We start from the raw sequence: 24,897 nt of genomic DNA on the forward strand, positions 1-24,897 counted from the left end.
AAAACATCAAAAAAAAAATTTTATACAAACAAAAAATATCAAAAATCACACTCTATATTTTCTATTTAGAATCATAATATTTTAATAAAGCAACTGAACAACTGGTGTCAATCTTTAATGAATTTGAATTTGAATATGCACGCAAATGTGATTTCAGAACTTCAGCACAGCTTCCGATTATCATAAAATCATTATTGTACGCATTCAAAAGTTTGGGGTTAATAAGATTTTTAAAATATTTTTAAAAAGTTGCTCAACCTTGCTCACCAAGTTGCATTTATTTGATTAAAATACAGTAAATATAAAAATATTCTGAAATATTATTGCAATTTAAAATAACTGTTTGCTATTTTAATATATTTCAAAATGTAATTTATTCCTGTTATGCAAATCCTGAATTTTCAGCATCATTACTCCAGTCTTCAGTGTCATGATCCTTCAAAAGTCATGCTGATTTTCTGCTCAAGAAACATTTACTATTATTGTCATCAATGTAGAAAACAGATTTGCTGCTGAATATTTTTGTGGGATGACAATCATTTTTTAGGATTATTTGATGAATAGAAGTGTTAAAAGAACAGCATTTATTTGAAACAGAAATCTTTTAAAAATGACTTTATTGTCACTTTTGATCAATTTATGATATAATTTTAATTTAGGCTGGTTGATTTAAGTTTGCACCATAAGAGCAACAACACGCCGGGCAAGAAATTGTGAATCTCTACGTGCAAGCAGGTATTGGAGCTTCCGTCTTGTAGTATGCGCTTAACCTACCTATTGAGGTTTTTGTGGTTTTGAGGTGACAAAAAAATAAATAAATAAATAAATAATAATAATGATGGAAATAACAGATGTGGGTGTGGAAGTAAAGTCTGCTGCCATCTGTCAAAAACTTCCATCTACACCCCATAAACCAAAAAGCATCATATGCTTCTACACCCCATAACCCAAAAAGCAGCAGAAGCCTGTTTCTGTGGCTGAAAAATGATTTGTTTCTCATGCATATATCGATGCAAATCAGTTTGTTGTGACTGATGTTTTTGTGATGTATCCTGAGCATCTTGTTTAGAGCCGTGTCTGCTGAGCTAAAAATTGAGGTATATATTTAAAGTGAGGTTTAAGATTAATGTTACATTCTTGCATGCTATGATGGTCACGAATGAGGAAACAATTTATATTTTAAACCTGTATTTAGTGAAATGGAAAATATTTCTGGAAGCCAGAAGTACATTCAGGAATAGGTTATGAACATCTTCGTTGAGTTTAACATGCAGTGCGATTGAAATGTATGGAAGCTTGTTTCCACCACAGAATGAAAAAAATAAAAAAGGTTACTGCCACTTTTTATCTCACAATTCTGACTTTCTTTCTCACAATACTGAGTTTACATCTTACGGAAGAGGATTAGGGCCAAGCAATAATAATAATTAAAAAAAAAAAATACATCTCTTGATTAAAGTCATTATAATGCAAGATTAAACTCGTAAAATTCTGAGAAAGAAGTCAAAATAAAATGCTGAGAATATACACATTAAATTATGAGAAAAAAATTGTTGTGTTTCAAGAAGAAACTCGATAAAATTTCGAGAAAAAAAAAGGTCAAAATTAAATAAAAATAATAAAAAAAAAAAAATGTTGAGAACAAACTTATTAAATAACAAGAATTTACTTTCACTTAGTAAATGATATGTGATGAAAAGAGGAAGCTTGACACCGACTGATGACACGAATGTGTTTATTCTCAGCATTTTATTTCAAATTTTTCTCTAAATTTAATGAGTTTTTTCCTCTAAACAACGACTTTTTTCACGTAATTTAATGGGTTTATTCTAAACAATTTTATTTCGCCTTTTTATCAAAATTTAATGATTTAATTCTCTACATTTTATTTTGAATTTTTTCTTGAAATTTAACAAGTTTAATCTCAAGATGGTTTTATTTTTTTTTATTATTGCTTGGCCCTAATTCTCCTCCAAAACATCTCGCAATTCGTTTTTTTTTTTTTTTTTTTACTGAAATATGAGTTCAAATTCTGTTGTTTTATTTCATTTATTTTTTGGTTTTGTTTTGTTTCCACACAGATTGGAAAAAGTAATTGTGACCTTTTTATCTCATAATTCTGACTTTTTTCTTGCAACTTCAAGTTTATATTTCATAATTCTGAGTCTCACAATTCTGAAAAAGTCCAAATTGTGAGATAAAAACTCAAAATTGCTGTTTTGTTTAGTTTCCACCACAGAATAAGTAATAAAAAGTAATTAGGACTTTTAATGTCACAATTCCGACTTCCTATATTGCATTCCGAGTTTATATCTCACAGTTCCGAAATTTTACATCTCAGAATCGTGTCTTTTTTTCTCAGAATTCTTTTTACATTTCTTTTTACATATAGCTTATATCTTGCAATTCTGAATTTATATTTCACAGTTCTGAAAAATCTCAAAACTGAGATATAAAAACAAAATCAATCTGAGATAAATTGGAAATTCCTTTTTTTTTTCTTTTTTATCCCATGGTGGAAAAAGCTTCAGAACTGATTAAAAAAAAAATGGTATTGGCCATTTAAAACTGTTCTTTAAATATGCACAACTTTCCTTTTATAACTCTTTTGGGGCATAAAATACGCATTCAACCCGTCTGTTGCCTGTCAGTTTTTTTTAGGCCACAGGCAAGTTGCCTGAGAATTAAAAAGTTTATCTTTGATCTGGAGAAGTACAAAATCTACTTGATCTTTGTCTTCACATTTGATGAGTTTAGCTTGACATAAAGCTGAATGGATCAAACCATTTTTTTTTTTTTTTAACACACTTCGGCGTCAGTTATAAAGCAATAGTTATTCACCCTCAGCACAACAAACCTTTGGGGAAAATCGGAGCTTCAGAAGTTAGATGTCTGTGTCCGGGAATCAGCTGTGGAATTGAATTAAGAGTTGTTCTTACAAAGTCATCCTCATGGGCTGGAGCTGTTGATGAGCGTTAGCTGAGGCAGTAATTGTTGCCGGAGGGAGTGTGGCGCTCTCACAATCGAACTCTGTGAGGAAGTCCAATTTGTGTCTTCGTAGTCACACTTCCTTACCGCAGGGAGAAGGAAGTTCTCGACGTCTGCAAACACATCCACACAGGTCAGCAGCAGTTTAAGAGCTTTTCCCTCAGGTAACAGCTTACTTTATTAGGGGCACTAGATATTCTCAAGATAAACTGATGCGGCACTCACAGCATTTGCCTGTCTAAAAAAGGACTGTGTTTTTTTCTCTCATAGTGCTGATGTCTGTCATACTGTAGTGTTTTCCTCAACTTTCTCGATTTTAATAAGCCTGCATCTACAGTCTTTGCCTCACGTCACGCCCACATTTCTTTAACAGATCTTCTGATGCATGTTGCACACAAAACTGCCAAATACGATATAATCTGAATTTTCTATTTGCTGTCTGGTACTGGGTTGATACGAGCGCTCTGAAGAAGAACTAATCACTGGATTTACCAGTTTCACTGGTTAGTGGCATCACATTTTGCAAAGATATTATTTTTTAAAGATACTTAACTGCAAGTAGAAATAAGTATCCACAAGCAGAAGTATATATTCTGGTATTACTGTTCAGATATAATCATGCTGAACTTGCTCATTAAGATTCTCGTAAGACTGTTTTTTTTTTTGAAAGAGATGGTTGGTGGATTTTTCAGCTGAGAGAGACAACTGTAAGATGGTAGATTTTGCACCTGGAAATTTACCTGAAAGAGATAATTAGCTTATATTTTTCACCTGAAAGTTCAGATGAAAGAGACACTTCTCTGTGGAACCTTATACTTTCCTGTAGCTCAAGCTGTACAGCATGGTCTTAGCCATATACTAAGGTCATGAGTTCAATTCCCAGAAGATGCATGAACTTTATTTAAAATTTTTAGCCTTGATTAAAAATTTTATCTTTAAAGTCCAATTTGGATAAAAGCATCTGCCAAATGTGTAAATATAGAAGATGACACTATAATCTTTAACACCTCTTGTGGCAACAGTAAGAATGACATGTTTTTGTTATGAACTTCAATGTGTCAAAACACAATGCAACGAATCTACTGTTGCTATAGTAACAAACGCAACTCTAAAGTGCTTCTGATCGAAAGATAAACCGTGCGCTACTGTATGTTGGGTATATTTCAGCACATTTTGCTTTCGCTCAGTAATAACATCTACAATAAATAAATAAATATAGGCTAATGAATCACTGTTGATCCCCCCCCCCCCCCAGTACTCTAAACATTTTTTTGGTGTAATTAACAATCGTCTATTTTGTAATATAAACTGTCTAACAACAAAGCATGCAGAAAACTATTCTAAAATCTTTTAGAACTGCTTGGATTCAACTCACTTTATTTTCCTCATTCGTTTGAAATAAAATTATACATCATTTGTTTGTAATTTTTAAAGTCATGTAGGATAGGCTGTTACTGATATGTGTGTTGCGAGCTTGGGATGCTGTTTGGGAAGAGTATTTATTTGTGAGTATGTGTGTGGTTTCCTACAAAGAAATGTAGAAAATACAACGATTAAAGGGATCCCTTACCTCCATGTCGTTCCAAACCCGTAAAAGCTCCGTTCATCTTTGGAACACAATTAAGATATTTTGGATGAAAACCGGGAGGACTGTGACTGTCCCATAGACTGCCAAATAAATAACAGTGTCAACATCAAAAAAAGGTATGAAAGTCGTTGTCAGAATACTCCATCTGCCATCAGACGTGCAATCTGGGTAATATGAAGCGACGATAACACTTTTTTGTAAGTGAGGAAAACAAAAATAATGACTTTATTCAAATAATTCCTTTGTCAACAGTCTCCTCTGTGTCTCTCCATATCACCGTATGCTGCGTATGCTCTTCTGTATCATCCGCGCCAACAAGAATGCGCTGTTTCTACGTGTATTAATCATTCAATATAAAAAACACATCAAATCCTTACTGTTCACATTACACAGAAGAGCATAAAAAGCATATGGTAATATGGAGAGACAATTATTAACAATAAAAATGTAAAATAAGAACAAAGACGCACATTACAAATACATTATTGAAGTGCGTCCTAGATAAACACAACATAATCCACTTATTGCGGTAGTGAAACTGTGATGAGTCATCTAGCAGTAACAACGTAATGCTAACAGCTAATTATCATATTAACCAAAGTACAAGCAAAATAATCATATTCAAGCATTTAACATTTACAAGTTAAATGTCATTACTGAACAATACTCCACAAATTATAGCGATCACAAAGAAGTATGTGTACAGTAAGTATAAGTGTAAGTATATAACACCCCATCATATTCAGTTCCTATACTGCCACCTGTTAGTGACTTTTGTTTTGCCGGGAAGATCAAGATAATATTAAGTCCTGATCATGAAAAAATCAAGTTGTTGTGATCACGAGAAAACAAGAAAGAAAAATAATAATAATCTATGGCCTTTTAGGACTTCCATACACATGTCATTGGAGGGAAACTTACTGATTTGCATGTCATATTAATTAAACGTTTTTATTAATTTTCTTTTCTTTTTTTTTTTCAATAATGCAAGACCAAATTAAAATGCATTTAGAACAGAGTATGTTTGGAAAATGACTGGTGAGGCTGCAAGACTGGAAACTCGAACATACAATCGTGGCATAATGAAAACAGAGCAAATCAATATCTGAAGCAAATAACTTCCTGAGATTCTGACATTCTTCATCTACTCAGCACAGAATGTGCCGCCAGCCGTGCATTCAAGTCCAGCATTAATAATCTGTGTTCTACAGTGTTTTACATCTAACCAAAGGGAAATAAGAAGAATGTGTTCTGTACAAAATATAAGGTGGAATAGCTCAGACGTATATTTTCATCTTCAGTGCAGTTTCAACCCTCGGGGCCATTAAACTCCACCTTCTGAAGGTATACATCCCTGTCCTATGGTATCGATCCATAATACTACTCCTGCCAGCTGTCGTGTACCGATAAACCAATATTTTATCATGAATAATCACTAATAACATCAACATTTTTGGACTTACAACAAAAAGAAAATCATCAATTACAGATAATATACATTTACATACAAGAACTACCACATTTTGCTATAAGTTTGATTGCATAATTGCTGTTAATAGTGTTAATCGTCTGTTTGTTTACGTCTTTTTATTGATTTTTTCTGAACATTTCTGCTATATGCACATGAACTGACAGTCACCACTGATAAGCTACTACTAAATATTGTAGAAACTTAATTTTCTGTAAAGTTGCTTTGTAATGATTTGTATCGTAAAAAGCGCTATACAAATAAACTTGAATTGAATTGAATTGAATTATAACAGTGTGTGTTGTCTTCATGAGGGATATTTTACATTTACATTTAGTCATTTTTCAGATGCTTTTATCCAAAGTGACTTACAATTTTTAAGCCTGGAAACAATGGAATTTTATATATAATAATATATATTTTTTATTTTTATGAGCAGCATGTGCATATACTGTATATACATATATATACTCTTTTTTTTTTTTTTTATTCGGCATGAATTAAATCAATGCAATTGGATGTATTCAAAGAATGCACTGAAATGATTGAAAGGGACAGTAAAAAATTCTGTTACAAAATATTTATATTTCAAGTATTCAAATTTTTATTTTAAAATATTTTTTATTTCAAATGCTGTTTTCAACCTTCTACTAATTAAAGAATTTTCAAGAATCTTTTGTTTTCTTCATGCAAACCAGTGTGGATGTTGTAAGAGAAAGATATGTCTTCTGTTTAGTGTCTGTATTATTTCACAGTGACCAGTCTTTATTTCATTTGCTGCTGCAACTGTAGAGAATCAGTAAAGATGCCAAACACTGCAGAATAATGGTGCAGGAAACACTGAAATTTACATGAAAATGATTGGTTCCAGTATTTTTATTATTATTGTATTTATTTTTTTTTTTTTTTTAAAATGAAACTTAGCAATTAGTCGTGATGTGAGTTTTGCAGCAATTTATGAATTTAAAACTGGAGATGGAAAAAATAGCTCCAAATAACGGTGATTTAGGCAACCGAACTAGTTCAGGCTTTATTTTAGCTCGCTCACGGTCATTCATTTATCATCTAATGGTTGGAAGCATTGCAAATGCTTCCTGAGGGCTTTCATGAGAAGGACTCATTCTGTTGTGTGCATTTTCAGGATCTACAGTGTGGTTTCTAGGCCAAAAAGTCATTTTTACTTTAACCCACCATTCCTCTGATTCACAGACCTGCTCTGAAATCTCATTTTTCATCTTCACAAATTTTAGCCTGGTCTTATTGACAGGACCTAATGGAACGTGAAAAGTCACTCTGGTTGCCTTGTCAAGAAATACGCGGCTTCTGGAAAATAGAGTTTAAAAGTTGAGCAGGCGATTTAGAAGTGTGCACTGAAGCGTTTTGGCCCACCTTGAATGGATCACATCGAAACCCTCATGGGAAATTTAATGAGGTGCTTTAAAACACCTTCACGTGGAAACGTTTCATGCATTTGATTTTGTGCCACAGAGAGATTCAGCAACAAAACTCAAAATTTTATAAATACTTTTACATCATTAGAGATAAAGAATGAAATCAATAACACGCCAGCCATGCTAGCACATCAAAATGTGTACAAAATAAAAAGAAACTCTGTTTACTTTAGTTGTGCCAGAAGAATCCACCGCAGTGCAACAGTCACACGCTCCATCACATATGACTCCAGCTAGTTCAAACAGAATACTTTTGAAATAAGAAACATCGATTTGTCTGACACACTTTCACTGCAGACTATGTGTGAATACTAATTATACTCTGTGAAACTCCACAGCTTTATTGGTGTATTCCAGGATGTGAATGAAATAATGACTGTGAATGAAATAATGTCTCGAAAAGTGTTTTTGCCATTTTCAAGGGCACAATCTGTTGAGCGGGGTCTTAAGCAACCCATATTGGCAAACCATATTGCACATCAACCAAACCCATAGGAATTGTATTGATAGTTGCCATTTATTATTCATTAGACATGATGGAGGTCTTTATGATGTTTAATTTAAGTATCTTAACAGATGTTTCCCTTAACATTACTTGGAAGTAAACATTAGTCACAGATGGGGACAATTGCTGATATATATGGAAGAATTTAATGGTAATGGTTGAGTTTTGAGTGCACATTTGTGACCCTTTAATGTGAGAGATGTTATTCCATGGCTTTTATATGAGATGCATTTGAGATTACTGAGCTTAATTTAGTCGCTCCACAACCCAGGCTCACTGGAATACATGACTGCCTACATTTCTACAAATCCTGAAATACGTAGCTTTGGAAAATTCTGCTGCACTTTTCAGATCACAAGTCCTCAATATACGCTATAAACTATATCAACTTTTTCTTCATTGCAGATATGGGTTTGGCCTCTAAATAGTGTGTTAAATTTTCTCTGAAGCAGTTACGCGTGACTGTGACAATGTTTTATTAAGTTGTGTGTAGAAGAAATGCTTTACATCAGAGAAGGCAACATACAGTATGGCGCAAAAATCATGCGCTTTATATGATAAAAGTGTTTTGAGGTCATATCATAGCATTGTGCATACAAAATAAACCTTTATTCATCGATAATATGCCCCTTTACTACCTCTAGAGTTCATTTTACCTGGAACCAGCAGTGAAATGGTACGTATGTATACAGTAGGTATGTTTTTGTACTTTTGCAGACATGTAGATGGAAACACACAGAGCATTTCCAGTCAGCCTGGGTTGAGAATCTCTGTTCTCTGGTCACTACATTTCAAAACACAGTTTCATTTGGCCTGATATTTATTTGGCCACAAGTCACTATTTGCATGCATAATATGAACAAAATCCATGCAAGTGCTTTCATTGGTGGGAAATATGTATGCAGAGCATGCAGCGATACTTCTGCCCTCCATTAAGACAAATCAGCCACCCAAACACAATTTCAAATCAATACATATAGGCACCTGGTTGTAGCCCAGCAAATGCATTCTCCCTCTGCCAAGACCCCTAAGCCTGCCTGGATTTTAATTTTTAAAAAGATCCCAAAAAAGCAACTGCAGTGCCAAAAATCACTGAATTTTGTGCTTTAGATACAGTCTACATGAACTAGAGACTGGGTTTGAAAAATCTGAAAAGCAGAGACTTTCACCTGCCTTTTGTAGGGCCCTATGAAATGTTTTATTTTTTTCTCACCATATTTTTTTATTGTTATCAGATTCTGGTGTTTTTACCATGTCTAATTATTTGAATGCAGATTCTTATTATTTTCCCCTTACATTCTGGTGTTGTGTATTTAAATTGTTCTGGGTATCAAAATGAAGGCATAAAAACAAGTAATTTCATGTCATCTTCGATAAAGCAAACTTTATTTTTTTTGGCAAAAATAAAGGGGATTTACTATTAAAAATTTAAACACCATGGAAAATCCCCTGAAATGTTGTGTGATTATTCCTTAAAAAAACGTGTTTTGTTCATTTTCATAGCCTATTTTAGTAGTAGTGTAGATTCTTCGTAGTAGATGTACATTCAACTGAAAGACAGACTTCAAATCAAAACCGGACTTTATTTTGACAGGTTGCCCGTGAATACCTTTAGAGTTTCGGTGTAATTTTGTGATATGGACGCTAGTTTTACTCAACTTTCTAAAAATGGCTTGTAAATTATTGAATCCGCAAATCTTGAATTCAATCTTTTTGCTGTCAACTTGGTTCTTTAAATAGCACACACGGTGTTTTGTGGTTCTTTTTGGAACTATCTGATCTTAGGATCTGAGCTTATGCATGTCATTTTTGGAGTGAAAAAAAGCATCCTTTGTGGATAAACTTTGGCCATGTGTTGGTGCATAAGTTCAGATCAATGAATCCTATGATTAATGCAAAAGCAGAAAAATGGAGATTTGATGGTGATTTCCGCATCCATACGGGTTCAGGGAAAGACATGAGAGTTAGGATGGAGTGAGTAAACAGATTGTGATGTTTGGGTGAACTATGGACCTATTCTTTAAGTAAGGGGAAATAGTGTGCATTTTGATTTCATGTTGACTTTAAAACCATGTTTACTAAAATTGTTGTTGCTTCCACCAAAATTCTTACTCAACTAACTTTATAAATGACTGCTGCATGAAAAGCCTCTTCTTCAGGCAGTTATACCGTCCGACTCCACTTTGACACTGAACAAAGAGGGGCTCAGCATATTTATCTGGCCGTTGTGTTGCAGGAGGAGTCTGGGGAGGACAGGTAGCATAATCAGCAAAAAATAAGATTGTTTTCAGGGAAGAGGGTATGAAGGTAGGTGGTTTGTTAACCAGTAAAATGAGGGCGGGGGAACAGGGGAGGACAGCATATGTGAGGAGAGAGAGACAGAGAATCCAACACTGAGCCTCTTTGTGAATCAAGATGATGGTCTAGGTAGTCTGAAGCACACCATAAGTGGCCGAAAAGTCTTCATAAGTGCAATCACATCGCCATTATTCAGCTCCGCAGCAGGAGCGGACAGCTCTAGAAGCGCCTGAAGGCTCCCGCTGCATTTACCCTTGTCTTGGCCTGAAATCTTCCTGATACTCAATTTCTCGGAAACAAGAACCCCCTGAGAGAAAGAAATTTGAGAGATTGCTAGAAACATATCACACTCAGACATGAACACACCCACACACAAAAATCACTGCATGACGTTATGTAAATATAAAAATCGAGATCACACACACACACACACCACACACACACAACACACCTCACACACACACACACACACACACACACACACCACACAAGGGGGTTTCTGCACCTATTAGCAATTTTAGACCTGTGGACTTTTAGAAAATAAACATCTTAAAAGTTTGTGAGTTTTTGCTTAAAAACACTTTTTTACACTCTCACTAGTTTAATTTGTATACTAACACAGGTACAGCATAGTATATTACAGTACATCCTATAATAGTAGAATTTCTGCATTTTTCTGCGACACGTGTCATCACAGTGTAGTATTTTATGATTATTGAGGTATAATTATTGTAGGATTTATTAATTTATCTGGAATTCGCTTATATTTGTAATATGTTAATTTTCATTTAATCTTCTATCTATCTATCTATCTATCCTATCTATCTATCTATCTATTCTATCTTCTATCTATCTATCTATCTATCTTAATCAATAATAATAATAATATGAATAATAATAATAATTAGTTCTCACGTCCGATTTTAGTACTCTAACTTCAAACTTTTGCCAAGGCAGCATTCAAAACAAGTTTTTAAATATTGATATTTGAGTATATTTTTCAGCTTTATTGTCAATTAACAGAAACACTTTTTAATATGCAATTATTTTAAACATTTTTGGTTTATTTAACCATAAACACCACAGTCTCCACCACTGCTATAGTGGAAATTATTCATTATTATTTTTTTTTGTCTTCATTTCATAGCTAGCAATTTATGGTGGTCACATTAATTAGTATTTTTTTACACTGACCTTTAATCTTTTTATTTTCACTTTGCATGCCCTTTAATGACACTGCTGTCTTATATCTAAACAAGATTACATTTATTAAAAACTTTATTAGTAGTCAAATTGTTGTTTGTTATATGACTGAAGGAAAGTTGTAATGTAAAGTGTTAAAAACTATTATATCGTAATCACATTTTTTCTCACTTTTTTTTGGTTTACATTATCATATCTTTATAAATATTCTTATTAATAACGTTACGATGATAGATAGAAAATATTATTTCAATATTCTAGTATAGGACCTCTGTTGAACGGTGTTCTGGAGATCTAAATGCGTTAGTTGTCATATATAATATCAATAAAATGTGAAAAACAAGGTTAAAGTTTACATTTAAATTTAATTGCAGCATTCAATAGCAAAAATCAAATAAAACTTTAACCATTTTGGGACCAACTCGTACTGTAGATTCAAGGATCCTATAGATATACTGTATATTATCATAGGGAGCTGTCAAAACAATCATTGGCTGTGGATACAAACATAGTTGGGAAAGAAATAAATTGTAAGGACCTTATTTAGGAAGGTTGAGGACACTTAAGGAGAACAGCAATAATTGATCCCCGCGAGACTGGGAAAAAAAAGGGCCATTCTGGCAGCATTTGGCCACACGCAGTATTTATAAGTGTTTCTCCATCCTTGTTTAAACCTGTCAACGGAGGCGCACCCAGCACCAAAATAAAGAAGTGTTATATATCATGAGTGCTGTTCTGAACACCCTGTTACTTTTGAGGTTTACCTTGTTAAGTTACATGGTGTGTGCTGGGCTGGCGTTTCGAGGGAAGCCCCCGGTGGATATATAATTCAAGGTTTCTATGTCTGTGGAGAGTGTCTCTTGATGAACGATGCATTGTTTATGTGATCTGTGCACCTGTCACTTCATCTCCAGCGGCTAGGTGTTTAAGTGAAGTGGTTAGATCCACATTTATCATTATCAAGCTACATGTAAAAAGGTTAGTAGAGTTTAATCTGCAGTCCCGTACCCTTTGCTTGAGCTGTCAGATGACAGAGTATTCCTCCCCACAACCCTCAGTTGTTTTTCCGCATTCTAAAGCGTTCTCGCAGTATGGGAGAGTCGATGTGCTGGAGCCGATCCATATGATATATTCCCCAGTGGCCTGATTTTTTAGTGTGGTACATGTGCACGCTAACTGCTATGGTTGGTTCTTATCCGCCCCACTCGTAACCATTAGATAAGGTTTCAGCTGCTCAGCGTGGAAGAAACACCAACGCCTGCTCACTCCAACGATCTCCTTCAAGGTTAGTTGCAAATAGCATTTCCCTTCGATCAGGGGACGGAGGCAGGCGCTGAAAATGAGACGGAGCGGGAGATGAACGAGCCACATGTGTGTTAGCTCACCCGGTTGACTAATAATGGATCATCATCATGGTTTTGACAACAACAGTGAAGTTTGGTGGCATTATGACCATAACGGGAAACCATCTACTGTGTTTTGAGCTGCCCTATTTTTCCCACTTTTCTCCCTTCCAATCCAAGCATTTCACATAGATTTGGCAATAATGAATTCTAAATCATGAAACAATGCGACCAGATGAAACATGAAAATTATAATTTGAAACCAGAAAATTTTTTCAAAAAATCATTGCAAAAAAAGAAAAGGTATATACTATGCAGTAGTACTATACCCAGTAATAATATATTACACACACACACACACACACACACACACACACACACACACACACACACACACATATGTAATTATGTTATTTCTTCTACGTTCTTTTTCTTTTTGTCCTTTGCCTACATTCTTTGTAATTACTGTATTGAGTGAAATTTATTTCGAAGAAAATCCTAAAACATTTTTTCAGTGCACTTTTTGAACTGCCATATTTTCCCCATGTTTCCTCCTCCTAGGCAACTCTAACCATGAACCAAAGCAAACAGAGAAAAATCTAAAAAATGTGGAAAATCATAAAATAAAAGGATATGTACAATGTAAAATAAAAAAACTATAAATAAAAATCCTAAATCCTCCACTTTAGTTATACTTGAGGAAATGACTTGAGTAAGTATAAGTACGTCTCACATACTTGAGTAAACTACTCATCCCATGATGCTTTGCCATAATGGAAACAACTGTCCCAGTCCAAAAACAATTGAAATATTACACTTGTAATTCTATTACACGTCATATCTTGTCTGCAATTGTGATAAGGATTTCAACACTTTGATGTAGCACCAAAGGCAAAAAAGGCCCATGAATATCTTTGGCAGCCAGTTAAAACATAGAACAAACACAGACCTGCACACAACATCCGGTGGGAAGAATACACATACTATTACCACTGATGTACATCATAAGAATTGATAAACAATCTGCTATTTATATGACTCTTTATTTGCTTGAACCCTATTTACTTTTCTTATAGTAACATGTTTATGTTTTTAGGGCAATTTAGATGGTGATAAAAGTGATTAGAAAAATGAATCAAAAAGTGATTAAAATCATTAAAAACACACACTCAGGAATTAATAACATTAACATCTCCTAAACACATTGTGCATTTTCAAGTTCAGCGTTTAAACGGAAGTTTATGATCAGTGGTTGTAGTGGTTGCCTTGAGAAGTGGTGTATTCTACTTATTTATGCCCCCAAATTGTATGGGGGTAGAATTGTGTGGCATTTATTCCCAACATAAACAGATTATGGTCCACAAATAAATGTGAAGGAGATTTACAAAAAAATTCAACATATTGTCAAAGAAATAGAATGAGGATCCAACAAACTAAAATACTCAGAGTTTCACAAACATTCATTAATTTCACAAAACAAATTTAAAAAATGAAGATTTGCAATTAAAAAAACATATTCATAAAATCATGTTTGTCACAAACACAATTTGTTGCCTGCCCTTAGTTTTTTGTGAATCACGTCCTGTACATTTGTAGATCGCTGCATGCATTTGTGGCTCCCTGTGCATTTTGTAAGATTTTAAAAAACACTTCTAGCGTCAAGAACGCTGACAATCCACAAAATGCGTGGACTCCACCCACACGTCATACTCAAGCCAATCAGATAACGCCACCACTTCGCTGAACCAATCGTAGCACATTCGCCTCGCTGTAATAACCAATCATGTTGTTGCTTTACAATCAGGCAGTCTCTTCCTAAAATAACTTTATCATAATATTCATGGGCGTCAAATCAGGACATATAAGGGCCATAAAAATTGTTTACAGTAAAAGACATTAAAAATTTTACATGCCTTTTGAAAATGCCAGAGAGAAAACAGCACTTTAAATCAAGGAGCTTATACTGGATACAAACACCTTACTGGAAGGGTCATTCATGATGGAAAGAAAAATATATATCTTTGATTCTAACCCACGACCACTTGCCCCTCCCCACCACCAGAGGGATTTGTGATTGTGAATGAATCATAAATTTGTGTATAATCCTGAGTTTATCCTCATTCACTGATCCTGATGCAAATACAAAGAAACATTCGATACTCCACAATCTATTTTTTTTTTTTTTTTTTTTTTTTTTTTTTTAACCACACAAACAGCACTTCAGCTTGATTTGAAAGAAGTGTCCATAGAATGCAGTTTCCTTACAGGGGGTGCCAAATGATCTGCTCCCACCCTGATTTGTAAGCAAAACGTGATTGGTTTATAGCGAGAACGTGCTACGATTGGTTCAGCATAGTGTGTTGTTATCTAATTGGGCTTAAGTAGAGACGGTTGGGTAGAGTGCATACATTGTGTGGATTTGTGGTGAGCATCTTGACGCCTAGAAATGTCTCTAAACCCACAAATACGTTGTAGCGATCCACAAATGCACAGCAAAGCTATCCACAAATGCGCACAGCGATCTACAAATGCACAGAATGCGATTCAACTATATAAATTGCCAGGCAGAGCTGTGTGTGTGAAATAAAAAAGATATTTGTGAATATAGTTTTTATTTGCAAGTCTCACATGTTTGTGAAACTCTGAGATTTATTCGTGGATTCTCATTCTATTGATCTGTCAATATGTTTAATTTTTTGTAAATCTCTTTACATTTATTTGTGGATCATAATCGATTTATTTGGAATAATGCAACAATTCTACCCCCATACAATTGTTTTAAGCAGCACTTATGAAAACCCTTTGTTAAAAACAGTGACATGTAAAACTAGACTTGCATATTTAGTTCACCCCAAAATGAGCCAGTAGTATTTGCACACTGTCACTTAACTTCTACTTCTGCTGTTTGACTTCATGGAGCAAGGATCATAGCCACAGAAGAGGTGCAGATTTTTTGCAATAAATAATTCAAAATAAAGTAAATAAATAGACTGCAACAATTAAACATTTTGTCGAAACTCTAGTAAATTACATGCTATTTTGTTTAGCTGGACTGTTATACCATCATTGCATAATCATGATCTCTATTTGAAATTAAATAAATTAATTAAAAAAAAAAATAATAATCAAATAAATAATTAAATAAAAAAAAATGTGATTCCAGAATTTTGTACATCTCTACTCCTATGTGTGACTGACTGTTTCTCCCATGACATACAGTCAATTTCGAGCCCTGACACTGGGGTGGGAGCAAGCATTTCAGAAAGTGAGGAGGACAGAAATGTCCTAATTGAAATAATCAAATATAATTAATTTACAAATAGAATTCCTTTATCCATATTAGGGATTTCCTCGTAGAAGTTATTACTTCTACGAGTCCGTCTTGGACTTTCTGCTTAAGCGCACCCTCTGGCTTCCAGTATGAATGAAACATAGCCTGCATGAACGTATTTATGCCTCGGTCCTGAGTGTTTTCAGGGAATATTTGCATGGCTGGACTGTCTTGTTTGGCTAATGCAGGACACTACAGGATGAAGTGCATCAGAGGGGATTTAGATGTGGTATAAAGGAGACGCAATGCTGACTGATAAAGAAGTGGGGTATACGCCATACGAGCTGTGGATACCCCTGCACACACACCACTGGTTATGATCATCTTCCATATTATGATGCATACTGTGAAACTGCCTCCTGAAAGAGAAAAGATGTAATGGCGGCACTTGATTTTGTCTACTGGGAACTGACTGTTTGGTAATTGCTGCACTCTCACGTGATTATGCTGTAGTATCATTTATTAACATTATGAGGAATCATTAATTAAAAAAAATAAAATAATCGTGTGCACAGATAAATCATAAACACCTCAATATTCTATTAAAAAAAAAATTTTGGATTTAATGGTAAATTTAAATAGACAGCTTGATGGAATAAAAAAGCGACACAGACTCACATTACCTGAATTTACTGGGGGACTATATTCCCCATCCTTGTTCAAGTACAGCCATCAATATCAATATTTCAGAGCACATACTTTGTTAGAAAATTGCCAACCATAAATACTGTTATATCCATGGTATTATTCGACAAAGCACAGTAATTCACTTCTTTTATCAAACTTTATTTCTCTTTTCAGGTTGTCCTGTGGGCATAAGCAAGTAGGAAGTTCTAAAAAACGGATCGCTCTGGCTAAGCAGCAGCCATGATGGCGATTGGATTCCTTGACGTGACCCAGGGACCATCTGTCTCTTCTGCTCACCCTCTCCACCTGCTCTCACTCTCACCCATCAAGTTTCCTTTTCTGATGGCACCTCATGCAGGTAGGACCACAAAAGAAAATGCTTGTGCTAATGAAACAAAATCCCCGCCGCTGTCCTAAAGGTTCTATCCTAGCAGCCAGTTTCGGGGTCTAGTAACTAACTAAAGTAACTAAGACCCTTTAACTTCATTACATTTTGCAGTGACAGCAACGCAGCTGTTTTCGAAATGGTATAGTTTTTCCTGTAATGTGGTGTGATATAACTATGTCACAGCGTTTGGTAGATCATGCAAAGACAATTGCGAATGTGTTATTGCTTATTATAAAACAGTGCAAGATGTTAAAGGGATAGTTCACCCAAAAATAAAAATTCTGTCATTATGTACTCCCCATATTGTTTCCAAATCTGTATGATTTTCTTTGTTTGGTAGAAGATTATTTTGAAGACTATTGGTAATCAAACAGTTTGGTTCCCATTGATTTTCATTGTATTTAAGCAAATACATTTTTGATTCCCAGCATTTTGCAAAAGAAAGAAATGTATACAGGTTTTGAACGACATGAGGGTGTAAATGATTCAATGAGTCACTGGTTTGCATTCCGTTAAAGGCACACTTTAAAACATGGAAGGATGTCCAAAAACATGTGTATAGTCAACCTGAATGAATCAGTGTTATTGAACAAAAATCATATGAATGAATGCTTCAATGACTAAGCCTTAATGGGACGGTTACTTGTTTAGTTTTCCTGATTTGAATGAGTGTGTCTGAATGAATCAGATGCATGAATGATTCAATGACTCACTAACAGTCACTTTTTTGTACTGAATGAGTTAATGATTCAGTGACTCTTAAAGATAGGCAGTTGTTTAATTTCTGAGCGTTGTTCAGCATTGTTAAGTGAATAATTCAACGTGTCAACTTGTAACCCCGACAGTTACATGTTTTTGTCTCTGAATTGAATCAGTGTGTTTGAAATGAGTTAAGATTCCATCACTTTTGCAAACTACTGACATAACGATGAAGCCCTACGAAAAAAAAAAATCATTAATAGATAGTGATAACCGTATTTTAAATAACTTGTCAAATGATTTCATTTGTATTCATATTATTTGTTTTTGTTTGTGATTATTGCACTCATGATTTTTGCATTAAACCAAACATAACATCCTTGGATTGGTGTGCGCTAGACTGTCTTGACTTTACCAGTAAACCTATCTCCTCATCATTGTTTCAGCTTTTTTTTGTTTTTTCTTTTTTTTCTTTTTTCTTCTGGCTCAGGTTTAAACCAACCAGCTTTGTGTTGTTTTGTCTGACCCACTTGCTATGATTCTTGGGTTCATAATGAGGGCCTTCTTTCTCGAAAAAGCTTCTGATGGCCTAATTGGTCAATTGTAATTGCAAATGTCTTTGGTTATGCAAATGTCACAGATTTTTAGTCCTGGCTTGTCAGAAATAGTCTGCACGTTGTCTTTTTCCTTCTCTTTTAGACTCAGCATGCATGAAAATGAAAGGTTATACAGTGCATTCTGGTAAAAATTGAGTTAGTGTGTTTGCGTTCGGTTACTTTGATTGCAGAGTTTTAGAGGAAATGTTAGTGTTTTATGGTTGGCAGTTTGGGACTTCGCTAAGCAAATTTCAGAAATGTTGTTGCTTGAGCACCCATCTTCTTGCTGAGTTTGTTTTGGTATTGTTCTTACTGTGGGCGGTACCATTTCTCTTGAAGAAGTAAGAGTTTCACTTTGCTGAAGTGGACGGGTTTAAATCAAGGGTCAGTGCATAAATGACTGAACTGAATGGAAGTACGGCCGTTCGTTTGGTGAAACAGACAGTCTTGCCTGTGAAACAGTTTTTCTTGTTTTCTCTCTTTCTCTGCCTTCATGCATATTGATTAACTGTTTCCTTCCTCTGGTGTCAGTGAACTTGTTCAGTCCCTCTGCGGGTGGATTGCCTGAGGTGAAAAACCATGCGTGTGTGTGTCAATAGGAGTGTGTGCATGAGTCTGAGTGCAGGTCTATATATTTTATGAGCAAATGTATGTATTTTTCAGCTCTGGTCTTGTATGTGGGTGTGAGGGATGAATTCTCTGCTGTGAATCAATAGGAAATGCGGCCGTGGTTGTCAACATGCCCTGTATGGATGACAGGAATCCTCCCCTGGAATTACTTCCTTTTAGCCAGGCCTCAAAAGCAACATTAAAGCAAACAGGCCAGCAAACCCCGAAGGGCTTTTAATTTAGCTCTAACGATGTATATGCATGTTTGTCTGATGCTGTGGTAAACTGGATCACTCTCCATGTCTAGTCCACGCAGCATCAGCCCACTGCATTTGAACTGTAATGACGCTGTAATTCATTCTGATTGCGATCTAATACTTAAGGCAGGAAGGATTGTCATACAGTTTGTGTGAGGGAAGATAATGGAGGTGTGTAGCTCTCTCAGGATGCAGTGTTTAAAGATTTATGTTATATACAAAATGGAACAAGTCTTATTTCATTATTCTTGAAATACCATTGCATAGTGATAAATTCTATTATAATCAAATTTTGATATTTTACAAGGTCTATGTCTGGTTATATAATTTTTTTTTATGTTACATATTTGTAATGAACTTTTAAGTTTAGCATTTGTGGGGGAAGTCGTGGCCTAATGGTTAGGCACTTTCACAACTAACACTAATGATTCTCGTTCCAGCAATGCCACGACTGAAAAACAAATGAGATACCCTTCAACCAAGCAACCAAGCACCGTGTAAACCATCAAAAATATACTACCACTGAAACACACATAGAACGTATTTTAGAACGATACTACCTTTGAAAGACACATAGAAGGTATTTTAGAATAATTATGCTGCCTATACCTTTTGGAAACAACCCCCAACTCATGAAAGGAAGGTGTCTATAATGCCTTTAGATGCTGCCTACGTAGGCAGTTCACTAGGTTTTGAAACAGAGCCAAGGAGAAGATTTTGAAGCTGAACTCTCCCAGTTGTAATGGATGCATGTTTTGAAAGCAGTATGTTGACATTATATCAATGTGCACGAGTTGAGTTTTGGTCTCTTATTTTTTGTGTCCTCTGTTTAGTGCCAGCACTGTGGGGAATCTTTTAATGGCAATGGAGGCGTCTTTGAGCTCCCTTGAAATGCTTGAATTATAGGAGTCCTACACATCTGTGCTGAGAGATTAAGCTTTCAACCGATGCCCTGAATGTGATGCCTTTGTTGCCAAACCATTTTTTCCCCCCTGCAAGTAAATGATAGAGGAATAGTATTGTGTGACCAAAATCCTATATCACAGTGTGAAAAGTTTTCGAGCAGGAGAACAGTATCAGCATGAAGTCGAGTAAATGGAGACAGAACTATTTCTGTGTTTGTGTCAGAGGCCTTTTTTTTCTGTTTATGTCGAGATGTTGCACAATAAGTTGAACTAATGTGTTGTCTGCCAAATTCCCAAAGCTCATGATGTCTAGATGCATCGTACTGATGTGGGAGAAGGTGTTTTTGGCTCAAACATAAAGATGTGTTTTTCTTGCTACTTAAAGATTGACATGCTCAGTACTCTTGTGAGTGAGGATACCATACTCTGTGGGGGTATACGACTTCTTTTTTTCTGTTTTCTGCAGTAATAAAAATGAAAAGGAACAAAACTGCAAATATCATATTTACAGCACATTATATCATATATATGATTTATAGGTGAAATCACATTATTATGACGTGTAGAATATAGTTATATACATTGCTGTTCGAAAGTTTTGGAGTCAATAAGATTTTTTTTTTCTTTTTTTTCATTTTATTAATTAAGGCTGCATTCTTTTGCAGAATTGATCAAAATTTACAGTTTTATAATGATTTCTGATTCAAACAAATGGTGTTCTTTTCAAATGGTAAGACCACGAGGGTAATGATGCTAAAAATCCAGCTTTGCATCACAGGAATAAATGAGATTTTAAAATATATTGAAATTGAAAATATTTACTTTAAATTGAAATAACATTTCACAATATTACTGATTTTACTGGATTCTTGATCATTATACATGCAGTCTTGATGAGCCCCTCAAGAGATTGTCTTTTTTTAACAAATGTTCAAAAATCTTGAAAACCTTTGTTCTTAATGATCATGTTTGAATTCTGTCTCTGACTTAGAAACGTGGATGGAGTTTTTTGAGTTTGTCTTATGCAAATCCCACTCATGGAGTTTTCATGACTTATACAAGGTTTTGACCCACCAAAAGCCAAAGGTCGAAATTTAAACAAGCTGGGCTGCTGAATGAGGGGACAATTATGCAAATTGCATTATGTCTGATAACAGCAGCATTAGTAGGTCATGATTTACATAAGAAGTGTCTTCACTGCTTGGGCATAGAGATAACAATTTAGAGATTAATTTGGAGTTTTCTGAAAACTTTGATAAACACCTTCACTGATAAATCTCTATTGTGAATGACAGAGATAGAAGGGAGGGGTCTATTTTCTTTCTCTCTCTCTGTCTCTTGAGAAGTCCTGCTAATTACAAACTTATTTCAGAACAATAGTAGGTCAGTCCAGAGGGTCAAGCTGGGTTAGATACCATAACTACAGCATTCTGACAAAATGTGGTGTAATTATATTATATTATATTATATTTATATTATATTATATTATATTATATTATATTATATTATATTATATTATATTATATTATATCGTTACTACAAAGAAGCAAGGCACTTAAAGTTGTGTGACATGGACTTATATTTTGAATAAAAGAGTCTGCTAAATAAATAAATGCAATTTATTTTAAACGCTTTGAAAATTATATATATATATTCAGGATAGGCCCTAAAATAAAACCAGTCAAATTGTGCCTCGTAAATATTCAACATTATAGCAGATTTATTAATTTAGTTTGATAAAATTTCTTTTAAGACACATCAGAAGTTTGTTATTGTCAGCTAAATTTTGTTTAAATGAAATTGATAATTTTATTACGGTGAGAAAACTTTTTAGCAAGTGTCAGTAAATACATTTTTTTTAGCAGTAAAATGTTATTAAAAATGTGTTTCTTGAGCAGCAAATCAGCATATTATAAAGATTTCTGAAGGATCACTTGACACTGGAGTAATGATGCTGAAAATTCAGCTTAACTATCACAGGAATAATTTACATTTTAAAATAAATTAAAAACAATTATTTTAAATTGTTATAATAGTTGACATAATTACTGAGACACTTCTTTCAAAAACATTATAAGAAAATCTAGTGACTCCAAACTTTTGAATGGGATATGTATCTCGTAAAGGCTTCCAGCTCAGACAATGATTGAATGGCCGCAGCTCTGAGCTCTCTGCTCTTCCAGCGCATGGACTCCATGGACAGCTTGTACTACTCATGTTCACACTGATCAGGGTCAGCCTTAAAGCTTTAATTGATTGAAAAGGTCCCTGGAGAGTGATAAAGAGTGAGAGAGATGAGGATGATTAAATGTGTTTCATAATGAAAGGTCTCTAGCAAAGCTGTCATAATATTACGCACTCAGGCTGGACTAAGAGAGGATTCACTAATGACTCTGAGGATGCTCGCTATGAATTTGGTACCACATTTAGATGAGCATTTGCTCCCTGGAAATTCCTTTATCACAGATTATTATATGATAGCCAGTCACAGATATTATCAATTGAGAAAAATCTGCTTTAAGATATACAGCAACAAATATAGCAAAATTGTTCTATTTATTATTATTATTATTATTATTATTCACTATTATTTGACTTTTATTTTTTTAATTTATTTTGAGAATATACAGTAATGTTGATTATAGATATATATATATATATATATTATATATATATGTATATATATAATAAATATATATAATATATATATTATATATATATATTTATAATAAAATAAAAATCCAAATAATAATAATAGAACGATTTGCTATATATGTTGCTCTATATCTTAAAGCTGGTTTTTTTTCAATTGATAATATCTAATAAATAATAATAATAAACTAAATATTATGTTGTTGTTATTGATTATTTATTTTAGTTATAATTTGCTGTTGTTTTTATTAGTAGTAGTAGCAATTTTTCGTAATTATAGTTTTTGTAATTATTATTATTATTAGCTGTAGTAGTAATAGTATTTATGTAGGAAAATGTTTGCTATGTATGTATGATATAGCTCATAAAGGTGTTGTTCTCAATAATCATAATAATAATAATAGTAATAATAATAATAAATAAATAATAAAGTTTGGTTATTATATATTAATAGTAAATAAAAACAATTGTTTGTTATTGAAGCAAGGGAAACACCGTGTATTGATTGAATATATATATAAAAAAAAAGAACAAAAACACCGTATATATAGATGTTGCTATATATATATATATATAATATATATATATATATATATATATATATATATTTTGTATTGAAGAATAATGTGGCATTGTCATGATTTCCAAGCTTAAATACTACAAGTGCGCCAGTATACTGCTTTCTATCAAATTATATAATGTTAGTATATCTGAGATATTTTTATCCCCAGTCTGCCTATGACATCTTTGAATGCGAATGGTAAGGTGGCCAAAGGAAGCGTATGGGTTAATTTTTTTTTTTTTTTTTTTTAAACAACAGAGTATTGACAGCATGAGCATCACTCATCACCAGACTGTGAATGTGTGCCAGTCAGATTTTCACTCTGAATTACAGATGTGTCACTCAGTCTCATTTTGGTACTTTGGCCATCACACACGTGAACAGCTACATTTACGCTCAGCTGTCATTTGTTTCTGAGCAACTGCACATTAGTGTCAGCGGTGGCCGAACTCACCGCAGCGGCACTCTCGTTTCAACATATTTTGCCTTTTATTAATTGAAGACTGGATTGAATCGCTAATTTCACAGATAATGTGATTCACTTGACAGACAGAAAAGTATTGAATCCGTTACACAAATTCGGGGTGTCCTTTTTTTTTTTTTTTTTTTTGACAATCATGACTAGAAATGGTACACTAATTATCCCAACCCTGGGTTTGCGCCGTCCTATGTAAAAGCCAGTGTCTGATGTGTTTTCAGACTCTTTCATCACAGAGATTTATGTCACACTGAGTTTTTGAGCTTTTTGATTTATGAAGTCTCATCATTAGCTCTGTTCAGCTTGCCAAGCAGGATCCATTCTTATTCCAGGGCAGTGCCCGTACTGCGAAAAGACTTAGTTAGTATAACTAACAGTACTGCCATAGTGTGATTATGTGATAGTCTTCATATAAATAAATTAATAAAAAGTCTTTTTAGGCAGTTTTGAAATTGTTATTTAAAAAGCTGTTTTTGTACTAATGCCATGAATATGAATCATTGGATATATCCTCTGGTTTGCATCCAAAATAATCAAATGACATGAAGTAAACGTAGGTCCTTTCATGTATGAAGTTTTAATTTAGTGGATTATCCAAAGAAACAGGCATTCCTGCATGGTTATTTAATAATTAAATCCTATTTACAAAAATCAAATGACATTTTCAAGCAAAAATAATTATTTTGTCATTAAATGAGTCTCCTTTTTATGTGCCTTTAAAATATTTTCTTTATTATTTTTTATTTTATGTTTCTTGTTTATTTTTCTATTTCGATTATTTTATTATTATTTTTTAATTTATTTAGTTTTCAGTTTATAGAGTCGTTAGTACTTCAACTTCAACTTATATTATTTTAAACTTATCATAGTTGTCAAATAGCAATATTTGTATTTCCTTTTAAGTTAAACTTTTTTTATATAATGTTTATAAGTCCTCTGAGGTAGAAGC

General features: G+C 34.0%; 1 pseudogene; it reads left to right on the forward strand.

Annotated features, from left to right (window-relative positions):
- Positions 1–24,897, forward strand: part of LOC109073507 — a 78,247-nt pseudogene that overhangs the window by 10,420 nt on the left and 42,930 nt on the right.

This window comes from Cyprinus carpio, chromosome A12, assembly GCF_018340385.1.
Source record: "Cyprinus carpio isolate SPL01 chromosome A12, ASM1834038v1, whole genome shotgun sequence".
Taxonomy (NCBI): domain Eukaryota; kingdom Metazoa; phylum Chordata; class Actinopteri; order Cypriniformes; family Cyprinidae; genus Cyprinus; species Cyprinus carpio.